The sequence below is a fragment of the Corvus moneduloides genome, chromosome 6 (assembly GCF_009650955.1).
Source record: "Corvus moneduloides isolate bCorMon1 chromosome 6, bCorMon1.pri, whole genome shotgun sequence".
In the NCBI taxonomy this organism is placed as follows: domain Eukaryota; kingdom Metazoa; phylum Chordata; class Aves; order Passeriformes; family Corvidae; genus Corvus; species Corvus moneduloides.
The window spans coordinates 38,600,682-38,616,903 of record NC_045481.1 but is presented as its reverse complement, the minus strand read 5'-3'; the positions used below and the strand labels follow the sequence as shown (position 1 = coordinate 38,616,903).

At 41.5% G+C, this 16,222-nt stretch overlaps 1 protein-coding gene across 4 annotated transcripts in view; it reads right to left on the bottom strand.

Moving 5' to 3' along the window:
- LOC116445060 (transmembrane protein 263-like) overlaps positions 1-16,222 on the bottom strand; it is a 207,795-nt gene that overhangs the window by 20,881 nt on the left and 170,692 nt on the right. The gene's annotated exons all lie outside the window — the stretch shown is intronic.

Genomic DNA, 16,222 nt, shown 5'->3' with positions numbered 1-16,222 from the left:
GAGCTGCAATCCACTCACTTCTACCTTCACCTGCCTCCTCTGCCCCAAAACCTGTCCAGGGTCTCCATGGAAAATTGAAGCTTGTCTGGGAATTAGCTTTCATTGAAATGGTAGATTCTGGAACACCAAAGTTTCCATCTGTAAACAGTGGGAAATGAAAAAGCAGTTGTTAGGTCTGGAAAAACTAAAATCTGTCTAGAAATGCTGTTGCTGGTCTCAGAAAACACCACAAGTTTTCAAGAGTGGTCAGCATGGCAGTAATGGCACCTGGATGAAATGTCACATATCCCAGCTTCGGAAGGTGTCCACTACTCTTCAACATCACAACAGGGGCTGCAAACTTTCATGCATCTTAAGTTCACATTTAATTATGATGTAGGACCTGCAAAAGCAGAATCAGTGTTGATTTAATGTTGATTGATTTATACTAAACAAGCTGTGCTGTGTCACCTGTTTCATTTTCTGGGAGATTCCCCCAGATCACGTCTGAGACTGCTTAGCTAACACAGACAATAACCCCACACCCAGTCTTTCCTGTTCAAGGATCATGGTTCACTGGTTTGTTAGTTACGAAGTAACTTGCTCAGTGTGGAAATTCAGAACAGCACAGATTCCTGATGTGTAACTGAATTCTCTCAAGTTTAGTGTATAGGTTGGAGCTATCAAATGGGCACTTTGCAAAAAGATTCAAGAGTGACAGTGGATGCTGCCAGTAGAAAATTTGCCTACTGAGAGATATTGTATAGGCAAAGTGACTGATGACAATATCCAGCTTTTCTCTGGAGTCAGCAACTTAACTACAAAGACTTTACTGCAAGTCAGACTCACTTGTGGGATTGATTTCCACTGTAAAAGGAGGAGCCGAGGGGACAGGAAGACAAAGATATGGGGACTAGTGTTGGGTCAGCACAGGGGAGCGGCATCCAAGCAGCCCCATTGTAATGCTACCAGTCTCGTCTCCTCTGTCCCCCAGCTACATAGAGGCTCACAGCTTCCTGACCCTGGCTCTCATGGCTCACATGACTTCACTGCATTAATGACCTCAGTGAGAATTTTTAAGCTGATTGACAGAAACCTGGAAAAAAACCACCTAGGAACTCTGAAATTGCACCATCGCCAAAGGGGAGCTTAATACAGGGCAGGAAAGAGGCACTGGCTAAAGGCACAGGAGGTCTTTAAATAGACACCCTAGGTCTGGCCTGTACAGCATTAAGGATTGTGGTGAGTCTCTGAGGTCGAGGTAAGAAATTATTACTTACAAAGCTCAATGAGGCTTATGCTTACAATACAGCACTAATTATCCTGTTAATCAAAGTAAAAATCCTGCAGTTTTGCAAATCCAGCCAGCAGAAGTCTGCAGATCCACAGCTCAGACATTTAACCCCCAACTACCCTATATGCTAGAAAGAGAATGAATAGGAAGGTTTGAAAGGCTTTGAAATTTTACTCCACTCTACCTCCTTAAAACCTTCTGCCTTTGTTTCTACCTTACACCACTTGGATAAGGAATTGTTAACAAGGAGGTTTAGAGAAAAAATATAGGATGCTGCCTGTCTGTAGCTTTTAAAATCTTAAATCTGTGGTATATGAATGTTGTTTGTCTAGACAAAAGTCTTTTGTTGGCATAAATATCCCCCTCAATCCATACTTCTGTCATGCACTGAAGTGTATGTCATATATCAAAACCTTACATATTTTACTTTGGTCAATGGAGTTCACGGTGTGGTTACTTCTAGAGAAAAACAGAATTTTCTTCACTGCAAACTACTTCTTCTGAAGTGGCTTGCTGCTTTGAGACACACAGACTTTGGTTTAAATGCTACAGTAAAGGAGGAAAGAAATCAGTCTATCAAACAAGAGAAAGGTAGACCCACACACAGATCACTTCTCAATTTCCAGAGTCACTGATGCAGTGAGGATATATGTTGCTTGAGAACAGGCTTGTCACTGGCTTTGGGTGGTGAAAGATCAGCAGCAGTTAAGGTTGGCTGGGAAATTTTCACTGTGCACAAATGACAATTTGAGTCTTGACATTAGAGCTGTTAACATCTGCATCTAAGCATTTCCCAACTTAGAAGCAGTCCTAGGCCTTGAAAAAAAGAGCCTGCTCTCATAAACTAGGACCCTATCATAGCTAATTAGGTAAGTACAAGTTTTACTTTAAATTCATAATTTTGAGAGCAGACCCTTGTTTGTTTAGAACTTCTTTTTAATTATGAAGAATTAAGTAATAGAAATTATAGTGAAGCACACAAGCTATACATATGATGTCTCTGACTCTGGAAGTATCAAATATGGAGAGTGCTTTTTTCAGGCTGATCTTCCCATATGCAAATATAACAGGATAATAATTTTCAGTCTGCCAGTGTCAGGTATGGTAGTGGAGGTGCCACAGCTAAGCACATTTTTTGTTCTTGTAAAAGTAACCAAATCTCAGTTTAGAACCAGTTAGGTTATTTGCTCTAGTATTCTTACTTGGATATCTAAAAATCATACTGTTTTTTTGCTTAGAAACTTAATTTGCAGCCTAAATTTATTCATGGGCTATTTATACCCATTTCCTCTTGTGGCAATGTTGTCTTTTAGTTTAAATTGCTGTTCTCCCTCCCTGGTGTTTACTCCTCTGACATATTTATAGAGAGCATTCATATCTTCTCTCAGCCTCTGGATTAAACAAGCCAAACACTTCTAGTTCTCATGTATACAATGGATTATCCATTGTCCCCCTCACCCCAGAAGCCTTTCCCTTTATCTATATGGCAGTCTAATGTTGATTTCCTTGCACATGGGTGTTTGGTAGTGTGCAGAGAACTGACAAAGCCATGATACTGCCTTCTCCCTGAAGCGACACCTTGCCTTATACAATCTAGGATTGCATTTGGTTTTCAGTATACTGATAGGGTAGAGGAATTTCTTTCATTAACTAACATACTCTAACCTCTAACCCTTCTCTTCCCTCAACCCCCTAATGAGCTTATACCACACTTCTTGTTACCAGTCCTTAGGTTATAGTATTTTTTTTTCTGGTACTGTTAACAAATGTTACGTTTCTATTATATTTGCCATTAGTCATCAATTTTTGCTCTATGATATCCAAGCATGACTCTCAGTAATGGCAATATTCTAATTGCTTTGTATCATGCTTTTTAATACATCCACATCCAACGGAAAATCTGCGCTGGAATCTAGAAATGGTGCAAGTCATCCCAGGCAAGTACCTACTCCATACTAGGAAGAGGATTGGTTTTCCTCCAGCTCCAGCCTCCACCAACTGACAAAACCACCATTTCATCAGCATGTGATCCCCTCCTGATACAGGCACAAACTGCATTTTGCTACTCCCCGAGACTCCAAACCCTCTTACGAACATACTGAATCCTGTCTGTGCGACTGGAGGCCTCAGGAAGAAGCCCAGGTGATGTTTTTGCATCAGTCTGGTTGCGAAGACAGAAGAGGGAGCTGTTCTGTCCAACAGCGTTTTCTGAGTACTGGCCTACCTTCCTGTTCCAACTCCACGTACAGAGAGAACCGCTCAAAGAAGATCAAGCATGGCTTTCTTGGTCATCAAAGTTCTTGTAGCTTTTCATTTTGTGAACCTATTGAGGGCCAGGCTTTTCACAATTTCCTCCTTACAATATCTGTTGTTTGCTTTTGGATGGTGGGAAGAGAAGCTGCTTTCTTCTCTAGCTACCATATCTGAGGCATTTTCAGCCCTTGTGCTACAAAATTACTTTCCTCCCCTAATTACCTCTCATTTCTCCACTTCTACTTTACTGATTTTGTTGAGTTGAAATTCTTGAGGGGAGCATGGCATTGTGACTGCAGCACTCATCAGAGACTGCAGGATGCAACTCTAAAATACAGCAACGGTAGTAATACTTCTCTCAGATCACTCACAGCCTTACTACCACAACAAAAGGCATGTGGAAATGCTTATCAATAACATTGATTACGACCCAGATGCTTAGGCTGGCTAAGCATTCTCTAGTGCTCAAGAAAGCTGCATGAGAGTGATAGTCTTGCTCTAGCAGGACTCAAGTTGTTTTAGATGACTTTGGCCTAAAAGCAAATTGGTTTAATTAATACCCTAGCCATATGGGCCTGTAAGCTGAAGAGCAGATGAAGCTCTTGTGAGAAAGGAAGAGAACAGAAAAGCCTGGTCCTAAGATGGCTGTTTCCAAACCTGTTTACTTTACTATTAGCGAGGGTGGCTTCCCTTTAATTTATTTACATAGAATGTTTCTGTAACCATCTGCTCTTAAGCTAAATGAAAAATTATCATCTTTCTCCTGCTGCTGCAGAGACTCCCTTGGATGTTCTTAATAATACAAAAAAATCTATCATTTTAATGCAGACAGCTTGGCTAATAAAAATGATCTGTACCATTAGTAATTATGCCACAAATACAATGCAAACAAGCAGCCTTTCCCTGAAGAGGCCAAGCATAAAACACCTCTCTCACCACCAGGGGCCAGAGACAATGGCGCAGCTGCGGGACTTGGCTTCTCAATTCTCTACCACCAAAGAGCAGAGCGTAGTTTATTGAAGCTACCATTACTCGCTTCTTTAACAAGCTTTAGGTGCTTCAGTCAAACCTGCCCAGGCCCCATTTTCCTAAGGAGTTTTTCTGCAGACTATTAATATGGAGCCATATTCCTGAGGAGGGCTATCTTGGTGTCCCAGCTTCTACAGTTCTCACAGTGTCAGAACCCTTTATGGTTCTGATGTATCCACCTCTGCAGTGAAGTGAGCTGATGCAGCTGGCCTCAGCTAACAGATGGGAAACTGAGGCAGAAAGCAACTTAAAGGAACAGCAAAGATGATGAAAGAAAGTGGTTAAGCAAGAAAGTTAATTCATTACTGAGCAATTGAAAACATCATTCTAGGTAGGGCCTACTTTAAAAAGGCCCACCATGGGCAGTTTACTAATAAATGGGAGGACAGCACTATTGGCCCATGTGTTGCCTGATACCACTTCAATGTGGCCAGTGCCAGAGTAGCAGGCTTGATACCTAGATGCTGTTTCCCATCGCCTGCTGCTTGCTTCTACAAATAACAGCAAATCACTTAACCTCCATGAGTCAGTTTTCTCCTGCAAAAGAAGCAATACAATGTTTAGAGATTCAGGGATGAATGAAAGAAAAACAAACCAAAGCAACAGAGGATGAAATGCTGCTTTCTTTAAACAAGTGTTAAGGGAAAAGGAGTGAGATTACTCCTCAAATTATATCAATAAAATATGAACATACCTCTTTACTAAATAATTCAATTGATAAAGAAATGTGTGTAAAGAAATATAATACATGTCTTGGGGATTTCTGGGACACTTCTGTAGAGAGATGAACATTCAAAAAAATAAAATGGGAACAAATTGGAGGGCCAGTACATGCCCTGAATTCTTGTAGCCCAGAGGTATGGCAACTCCCATGTGCTGCATCAAGAAAGGGGAGTGGCACTGGTGGCTGGGCAGGGGGGCTGCTGAAGGGTCGCTCACGGGAGCACACTCAAAGAAGCAAAAAATTTAATCATAAATGTCCGTTGATCCTAATTTCCTTTGCTTCTGTGTCTCAGTCCATAAAATGGGGCTAAAAGAAGCTCTGCTGTGGAATACTGGGATGGGTCATATCTGCACTACATTTCAAAAGCTAAAGATGCACAAAGGAGGGCACTTCTTTGCTAGGCACGCAAGAAAAGTGAGCTACAATGGATGATAACAGGCAGGCGTTAATTGACTCCTCTGTGAAAGTACTGCAGAGGAGCATCAAAGCTGGTGCATCACAGGACAGATCATGCAAAAACACAACCAGCAATTTCCTGAGCTACAGCTGAGGAAGCAATCCATGCAGAGGAAGACAGAGCCATGGCTGTGAGCCAGTCCAAGAAATGCAGGGAAATATAGGAGCTTTACCCGCCGATGTTTTATACTGAGGTTAGAGATGCAGAGAGATCATTGACATGGATGGTAACTCACCCATGAAGGGGATTATAAGGAATAAGCCAAGATACTTTTAAAAACAATGCAATCCGCTGAAGAGCAGATCTTGGCTTGGTTAGAGCTGCTAGGGAAGATTGATAACATAGGGATTGTGCATAGGGATCAGCTACTTTAGTTGCACTCATGCCTACGTAGAGGCTGCAAGCTGCAGAGCTGAAATGGGTTCAGGGAAGCTATCAAATTCCTGAGCCCCATCTCCAAATCTGTCAGGGTTTGTGAGTGACAAGCTGCAGGCAGAAGCAAGGTGAAAGGGAGGCTGTTGTGCTACACCAGATAGCAGTTGCTCAACCCCCACCTCATCACAATTTTCGCCTTGTATTGTTTCAAGGCCTATTAATATTCATAAGAGCCGTTTTATTGTGTTTGCACTTTTCTATCATGCTTGCAGGCCTGATCCCTCTTGCCTTAATAGGATGCGAACCTCATGAAATCAGATCTTATTAGCCAAACTCCATCAGACGCCCTCAGCAACACAGTACCTCAGTCCCCACTCCTGCTAAAGTGAAAGGGAAGCCTTTCATAGTGTTGACATGTGTAGAACTCTTAATCTAATACGACATTTCAATCTTAAGAGCAGAAATGAACAGAAGTAAAACACAGTGCAGGGAATGCCACTGAATGCTGCTGAGTCAAGCCCCACAGCATCGCAGCCAAGAGATACAGAAGTCCTTAGAAAGAAACTTTCTAATCCTGGCTTGCAATAAACTTGATCGAACAAAGGTGCTGGTTCATTAACACCTTTATCTCACTGACAGAAGACTGCTGACTTACCCCCAAATGAGTTCCTCCCAACTGTCTTAGAGCACAAATCTCTTGGCTTTCTCCCACATGATAGTGATTCTGTCCTGGTGTACAACCTCACCTCTGGGGGCTTTGCATAGCGAAAACTGAAGGGAATGAGCAAGAAAAGGCAGTGCTGAGAAGTGGTGATCTTATCCACCATCTCTGCTCCCTGCCCCTCCTAAGCTTTAGAACTACTGACTTGACTAACATGCATAAATTTTCAACTCCTAGTCTTGCAGAACTGGGAGAGGAGGAGGAGATTGGAGCCTGCAGTGCAGCACCAATGAGGATGCTCTGCACTTCTAGGACATGTGCCTTGAGTCCTGCCCTATGTCTGCTCCACATGGGCGACAACAACGCCATAGATTGATTTTTCCAGATCCCAGGTGAAGTCTGTGCCTCTGGCAGGAAGAAAAATCATTGCTGGAGATGGAAAGTGAACAGATTTTGTAAGTCAGAGAGTGAAAACAAATACAAAATGTATAGTGTCACACTGCCACTCAGTCATTTTCCTAAGTAGAACAGTACATTGACACAATAATTTCAAAAGAATTTCCAGCTGCAATAGCTAACAAGGACCTTGATAGGAGGCTCTTACTCACTGAATAAGAGCCGCTCAGATCTTGACCCTGAACTGCCCAAATCCTTTCTGCTTAATTCATGACCTTCACACTGGATCAACAATAACTGACAGCAATTTGATGGAAAATTGCTGACCTAATACTCTGGACACTTTGCCAGTCAGGTTTGATACAGAATGGTTCTGTGGTGTGTATCTCCCACTCTCAATATATGGGAACACAAGCTCTTGCCAAAGATCACATCTTATTCTTGGCAGATGGTTAAGAAAATGAGACTAGGCCCACATGGATCCAAACTGCTGACAGCAGAGCTGGGATTCAGTCACAGCCTTTCTCATTGTGGAGGGGTAAAAAGCTCTCTCAAATAACCCACATTACCAAAAGGTCCCAAGTGCAAGATCTTAGGAGTATCTTACCTTTAGTAATTTCTAGTTATAGGCTTTAAAACATCATTTAAAAAAATCTGTTATGTGAAGATCAAAGGAAGGGAGAAATCTGTTGCTATTATTATCTATTCAAACTTACAGCAAGGAAATTCAGCCATACTGTAAAACCATTATCTCTAACTACAAGGATTCTTCCAAGTGAGAGGATTAAGGGAAACTGGTACTGTGACCGAAGGATAGCTGTGAAGTTTCAAAAAAAGACTCAGATATTTAGATTTTCAAATTGCTGTAAAAGGTATGTGCTGTAATTTATAGCCAGTTGAAACTGCAAAAATTAGCCAGACAAGAGTAGATTATTGTATTGACTAAGGCTTTATACAAGGGTACCACCCCAATTCCGCATCCCAATGTATAAGGTTGGGAGGGAGAGGGAATTTTGATACATAGGACAGTTTTAGGAACACTCTTCATCTCAGCCTAATTGCCACTTTCTCTGAATCAAGATTTCTCTGATTAATTCACAGACCTCACAAAAGGTTTCTCTAAAACATGGGAATAGGTTCTCCATAGGAACAGGTTCTTGGAGCAGAATTACAGGATACTGCAGCAGTTGCTACCTCAAGGTTGTATGTGCAGCACACTGAAATCATCCCAGCAGAGTATGATAAAGAATGCCCTCTGGATCCCAGATACCTTAAACAAATGCAAGCTTTCCCAAGTGTCCTATGTTACAATGTAAGATGTAACCAAAAACATGTATTCTATGATCATCTTCACAAGCTGTTAAAGCAGGTGGGGCAGTGTTCATTATCTCCTACCATGACTCATCCCTGATAACTCCCTCTGGAAAGGCTATCTGGTTTGATAGGCAATCGAGGACCCACTGCCTGACTCATAAAATTACATCAGCCCATTGTGAGCTGCTCCGCCCAGGGGGGGAGCCAAGCATTCTCACCTGGATATAATCTGGGGTTTGGAACAGCACAAACAGCCCTTACCTACTGGATTCCCAGAGGACAAGAGCTATCACTGGACCTTCAGGTGAAAAAAACCAGATCTTTCTACAGGATCACTGCTTCAACAGGACCACTTCATCTGGACTGCTACCACCACCCTGACTAACAGGGTGTCAGGTTGTATCCTGACTCTGTCAGTGTTCTTGTACTATTGCATTTATTTTAGTTTTCCTATTAAATTATAATTCTGACTTGTGATTTCCCACTGGTTTGTTTTCAAACTAGCACACTAAGCCTTTCAATCAGTGTCACAGATACACAAAACCACCCCTCAATACCATGTGGCTGTCATTACTTGTGTAGTGCCTGGAGAAAAAGATGTGTTGTGCTTTCCCTGCTGCATTCAACTAAAACTTCAAGAAACCTGTTCCTCAAGCTGTGCCAACATCATTCAGGTTGTTGGTGTGCAAACAAGGAGGTAAACAACAACAACTACAAAAAAATCGTGTTAATTTCAAGCTCCATTAGAAATGCAGGGTTTGGCAGCAAGAAAAATCAATGTTTGTCCAGTGGAAAAAAAATAAACCACCAGTACTGATAGGGACAAAGGGCTATTTCAAAGAGGATGTAAAAATCTTGGTACTCAATATCCTCTGAGCTGGGGAAGAATTATTTTCTTATCACAGAGACTATTTGATTCTGACACAGGGAGTATTTTCATGTGAATTATCCAGTCCCAGATACTGCCTGGCAATGTTTTCCTTCTTTATACATCTGATCATCCTCCCTGGCCTCATTTAGGGAAGCAGCATTTTAATTTCTGAGAAATAGCAGGCCTCTATTAGACCCAGAGTTTGTTCATCTTTAGGAAAAATCACAGTCATTTGCTGCCATGACTATGTTAATTTGCTTAAAAGCAGCAAAACTCTAAAGCTCTGGGCCCTCCCAAAGCACCAGTGTGCATTAGGGTAAACTGCAGTCTACTTCGTACGAATTCACCAAATATCAGGGCTGCTGCCTGATGGGGAAATCCCAAGCCCTGCACTCCCCAGCAGCCTACTTGTGTGCTTGGGGCCAGACCCTGCCCCTGGCTATGCAAAGCCAGGAGGCCCCACTCTCTTCTAATGCATTCTGCATGACCAGGAGCCTGCCCGTCTGGCAGAACTCAACTCTACCAAGTTGCTTGGAGCATGGTGACCAATTCACCCCCTGCAGCTGCCATCTTGAGCATTTATTTTTCCTTATAGAAGCACTAAAATAACCTCCTGGGGATAAAGACAAAAAAAAGAAAAAGGAAGGCAAGCCAGAAAGCCTAAACTACTCTGTTTAAAATAAAACAGATACCATTTTTCTACCTTTGCTGGGCATTATTAGTTCCCTGCTGGCACAGTCCAGCATGGACAAAGTGACAACTATGTATTACATGAGGAGGCTACAGCTAGAGAAAGTATATTATATCAGCTGTGTTCTCCTGTCACTGGCTGGAAGTTAAACACTCCCTGACTGCAGGTATTCCTACAGGAGTGTGGAGACTGAAGTTCATCCAGAGATGAAATCTAGCTGTTCTGCTCAGCAGTCCTAAACCGAAGAGAGACCTCACTGCCAAAAACCAAGAAATAATTCCCCTTTGTTCTCAACAGATTGTCTGTCTTCCCTGTCAAGAATGAAAAATATCCCAGAGAAGATCCATTTAGCAGAGACTACACATTAAACGACCCGTAACAGGGAGGGCTAGTATCGTCCTCTGGCAAGTGCACCTTAATTTTCTATGAGAAGTATCACATCGTGTGCCAGCTTTCAACAACCCAAAGATCTCAAAGTAAAGTGGAACTTGTGGAAATCAGAGAGCCAAGATCAAAATGAAATGCACCAAACACTTTGAGTTAAAGCCCGTCTCTAAGTGTTGGAGGGTTTCTCACCTTGGATCTCAGTTACGAGGAGGAATCCTGCTACTACTGAAAAGGCCAACACCTGACAGTGAAATGCGTAAGCCAAATCAGAATGGCTCATTTCCAGATTTAATGCACAGCACTGGCATGTGTAAGCTTCCCCCTCCACTTGCAAACTTAACTAGCTGCTTTGCAGCTTGACTTCCTGCATGTTTTTAAATAAGCTACAGCAAAAGTGAAGATGCTCAGTCTCCAAAGTAGACAAATCCTACTGGGACATCAAGGAGAAAGTGTATGCTAACATGTGCGAGGGATCCACTAAAGTCTCAGATTGTATCAATAAGTAAACAGACAGCTTTGCAACTCTTACCAGCAGATAAGAACGATGTACACTTCAACAGCAATACAGAATCTGTTATGCACTATCAACTAAGGAAAAGACTAGGCAGTTCTGGCGAGGGAGAGTAAGGTCAGTAGCTGAAGAGATTCAACAGCTCTTGCTTCAGAGAACAAGCACAGCCATGTGTCAATTCATTCACGAATTCAGACACCAATTTAGGCTAAGCCTGTCTTTAATTTATAACTTTCTGCATTTTGACAGCCCTCTGGGACTGTTAATTCATTTGGTGTCTGTAGAGTATGTATCAAAGGATGGAAAAACCCAGCCCAAATATATTACCCAGGCAGCAAAACAGAGAGAAGACACCTTTGGTAGGAAGGCTTTTTTTTTACCAATGAAAGGACTTACTTTTCTTTAACCTAAAGTAGTTAGATGTAAGGTTCAAAGGTGATTTTTCATTATAAAGCTCTATTTCCAACCCAACAACTCCTCAAAAGATTAACCTCTCATATGCAAATTTCACAGACCTGCACTTTCTTCAAAGACACTCATTTCTTGGGATGCTTGATCAAATTGCTTCTGACCTTTTCTAGTATGCTGAGAAGCAGTGAGGAAAGCAAGAGGGAGAATGATGGTAGGGGAGGGGTATGGAGAACAGGAAAAATCCTCAGAGAAGAAGAATTCTTGTTAGCCTATTCTTGAGCAGCTCCACAATCAAAAGGAAGTAGAAATTGGCATGGAAATATTTCTGCCTGAAGGATTTCAAAGAATAATCCTGGAAGGGTTCCTTGGGCATGGCTGGACTCCAGTGGGAATTAGTTTTCATTTGACCCAATTATACATGTTTAAAAAGCACATGCTGAGTATGCCTGTGGGGTTTTCTGTTAAGCTCATTAAAGAGTTGATTTTGTCCTGCACCGAGTGCTCTACCTCAGTCCTAAAAAATGCTTCCTAAAACCATGAGACTCATAAAAGGCCATAGGACACTGCATATTCCTTAAAATTAAGCAGGTGCCTTTATGCTTTGCTGGATTAGACTTGACCTGTGGTTTTCCATGAATTCAACCTTTGGTCCCAGAGTGGCTTTCTAACAGAGATCCTGATTCTCTGAAATTTTGCAAATGTGGCATTTTGCAAATGTTTGCAAATATTAAGTTATCTTAACAAACTTTGCAGACCCATTCAAAATAATCCAGAGCTGGTCTCAAGCTATATACTAATAATGATGATGATGATGATAATAGTAATAACAACAACAATAACACCGCCCCAAGTGTGTTGAAACAGACATATTATGAAAAAAAAAATTAACCAAGAGAAAGATCTGCTTCAATTCAAGTTCAGTATAAAACCCTTCAGTACAGAGAAGACAGAACCAGAAACCATTGCCTTGCTCAACAGGAAACATTCTGGTTTATTCAGAAAATAACATGCCCTTTATAGTGCTTTTTAGAAGGAAAAAAAATTGTGAAAATGAATGGTTGGATTCACAAAACTGGCGGTGCATTTAGTTTTATGTAACAGCTCAGAGGTGAGAGCATTCACCAAGGATAGAAGAAAACTAGGCTTAATGGCTCTAAAGATTCAAATTTTTATCTCCAAACTGCTTGTAAAGTACAATATACTGAGGCTACCCTGTTTTTTGGAATGGACTTCTTTTAGCATTTTCTTCTATGCAAAAATAATTAACCATGCATTGGAGCAAGAAGTGGAATTAAAGCACTCTCCCTGCCAACTCAGCATTCTCACCAGTACCTTCACAAGACTGCAAGAAGCATGACTAAGTGCATCGGCCTCAAAACACTCTCTAGCTTGTTAGAAAATGAAGTTTCTTAAGGAATGGAAAGCCCTCTGACCCGAAAGGATGGACTTGCATCTGCCTCTCCTATTTTCTCCATGAGCACTTAAGCTAGAAGTCTTCCACAGACAGGATAGGATCCAGACAGTGATTTCTTGCAATATCTCCTCACCTCCCCCTTGCTGTTTCCTCATTGAACATTACTAGAAAATACAGGTTTACATGAGAAAATGATTAAGTAATTACCTCGCATCCCTTTCCCCAAACATACTTATATTATAAAAGATGTTGCCAAGCCCAACTATATATGAAGAATAATTGCAGTTAAAAGAATGTAATTTAAATTTTAGTATAAGCAGACTGACCTTAACAGACCAGAGACGAACTCTATTTCCCTGGGGGAAGAAGGAAGTTGAATCACACATAGGGTTAATGCAAGACTGCAGATAATTTAGATACCTATTTATTTACCTTATTCTCTAAATTACAGCTAAGGAGTACTGCATTCAGCATATGTATGAATAGTAAAATCAGGTTCATCATTAGCTGCCTCAGCTTCAGGAAAGAACATGTCTAATAAGGTTACTTGCAAAATTATTAGTGCAAATGATTTACTGAGAATGTGTGTAAGAGGTCCAATTCAGACACCCCATGACAATGGAAACAGGGAAACATAGCACAAGAAAATTAAAATCCTACAAATGTTTCTAAACTTGCATACAAATTACCATATTCCATTATAATGCATTATTTGAGAACTGTTGTCACAGTGTTATTAAATATATTGTAATGCAAATGCAGTGAAGAGCAGAGACAGGATTTCTCTGCAAAAACTGATGAGATGTAATTTCAGATTTTTGCACACTTTCTCTTTCCTCCTTAATGTTCTCCTAGAGGGTACTTTCTCTTTGACTCTATACAGTCCTTTACTCTCTATTGATCCACGGTAAGGCACAGCCTACGAAGTTCAAGTTCAACATAAACCATTCACACTGGAACCCTGCAACTCTCGGAAAGCACAATAAATACAGAAACTGCTACTGGACCCCACACTGCTGCAACAGGAAGAGATTACAAGCCATCTGCTAAGCAGATTTGTAATGCATTTTCACATTTTCATCTGGGGGTGAGGGAGGCAGGGCAGAAAGCCATGGCTACATGAATGAAACACTAGTGGCCACACAAACTACTCCTCTGCTGGCAACAGCTGCCACTAAAGGAGAAGCTGGAGTAAGAACAGACCCATTGGGTAAATCCACTTGGCTGCAAGCACCAAAAGATCCAAATCCTCTGTGAACCATGAAAGAGACAAAAAATGTTTGATAGAAATATAATTCGAGAAAATAAAAGCCCCACTCAGCTTAGCAATGAAATATATTGGTTATTTGACCTGTTGGAGGAATAAATCTCCAGCATGCACCAATTACATCCAGACTGTGATGTGAAAAATCTCCCAAAACGGTTCCTGAGGAAGCAACATAACCTTTAACATGAAAAAATTTACTGTATGCTGGGACATTGCATTTCAAGGGTCACTGTTGTTGCAGTTTAATTGCTTGCCCTGTAAGTACTGTCCAGACATTCTGTTACACTGATGTACTATTCTACTCCATGAACTGAGGTCCTGCCAAGCTTAGAGCAATCTTTTAGAAGTCAGCCATTAGATTTCTTCCTCAGGATGCCTTTGAAAGGAATGATGTAAGACTGAACACAAAAACTGGGCATTAAAGAGTGGGAGCACTCTGAAAAATGCACTACAACATGAATCCACTCATAGAGAATTTTAGAAAAACTTCTGCAAAAAAAGGGATTTTGTCTTGGTTATCTCTTTGTAAAGGAGTAGTAGAAAGTGCAAGAAACATGAAAGGTGAAGGAAAAATGAAGGTTCTTTAGTGACGTATAGAAATCAGTGGACAGCAGGCAAACATTCTACCTCTCCCATCAGTTACATGGACCATCAAGGTCTGCAAAGTCCTGCCATTATTCTCTAGTTGTGTCAGCTCAGGGAAGTGATGGAGAGCTGGTAAACAAGAGCTAGATAAACAAACAAACCCATATAGTGAAGCCTTGCTAATGCCATTACTGTCTTCATCATTTTTCTAGTGGTCACTCTGAAGATTTTCTCTCTCTTTGCTCTACCTCCTGCTTCATTTCACCTGTTCCCACTCCATGAAGACCTGTTCCTATGGGTGCCATGAGCAATCCTGCCCAATACATCACCTACAGGCAGGCAAACAAGGAGCTCTCTAGCCAGTGCAATCATGCAATGCATCACCTTGCACAGCATCTCTCTTCCTCTGGACTTCTGTAAACTTTCTGGAGAAGAGATCTTCATTCCTTTGTCACGTCCAATACTGAAAGAGAGAATGAGAAGATCTAAAGAGGCAACTTCCATCTAGCTTCCTGACAGTCACAGAAATAATGAACAGTAGTAAAGCTGATTCATGGCAGGAGATGCAGAGCAGAGGCTCATACAATTATTGTGTAAACCTTGTCTGAAGACAAGAATGCAGAACTGTGTCTGCAAAGCCCTGAGATGAAACCTGTTCACTGGTTTGAAACGTGTCCACAGAGGTATTGTTTTGCTCCCAGAAGTTACAAAGGAGAAAGAAGCAGGGAAGAAACAGAAAACCACATAAAGAAAATCCAGAAGGGGAAAGAAAATTCCCCATAGACGTTTCCTCAGGATTTTTGCAGCTACCGTCTGGCTTGAAAGGAAGGGTTTAATTCCGCAATTTCACAAGTATGACACATTTTATAAGTAGGAACAGGAAGGGGAGGTAGTTTGGCATCAGGGTAAGAATTTAGGCAAGTATGCTGTTAGTCCATGAGCCAGACACAGAATTAACATCTCATGAATAAATCATGCCATACAGACTGACAATCTGACAAAGCTAACCTGAGCTACACCAAGAAATCAAGTTTCTAGAACTACCTAGTCCTTTGTCTTAATCAGTGCCTGTGTCTGGCACCTCTTCATCCCTGACGCAGTTTGTTTATGCAGTTATGGTCTCGGGGCCCACACTGGTGAAGCACAGGTGACACTCATTTTGAAACAAGCAAAAATCCTGCAGCATGGGCTGTCTGAACACATTTGGTTGGTGTCTGCGTCAGAGATGGTTGTGCTCTGATAGGAAAGATCTAAAAAGGCACGGGGTCACTGGGGAGTGAAGTATCTGAGTGAGACAGACAAGCAAAGTCCTTACATTACTACTTGTCCTTGAATTAAGCCTAGCCTGAGAAGAGGAGTCGTGTACTAGGGATTAGATTCACTAGAAGTAAGAACCATTACAGTTCCTTCATTAAAGGGATCAGGCAGCACCTGTGACCAGCACTGGAGCATATCAATTCTGCATTTCCACGCCTGTGGCACCAGAGGAAAAAACAACGTTATGGCTACAACTGAATCATACTCTTTTGATTATTCACTCACAACAACCCTAGGGCACAATAAAAAATTGTGGCTTCCACGGTCTGCTGTCTCTCATAAGGGC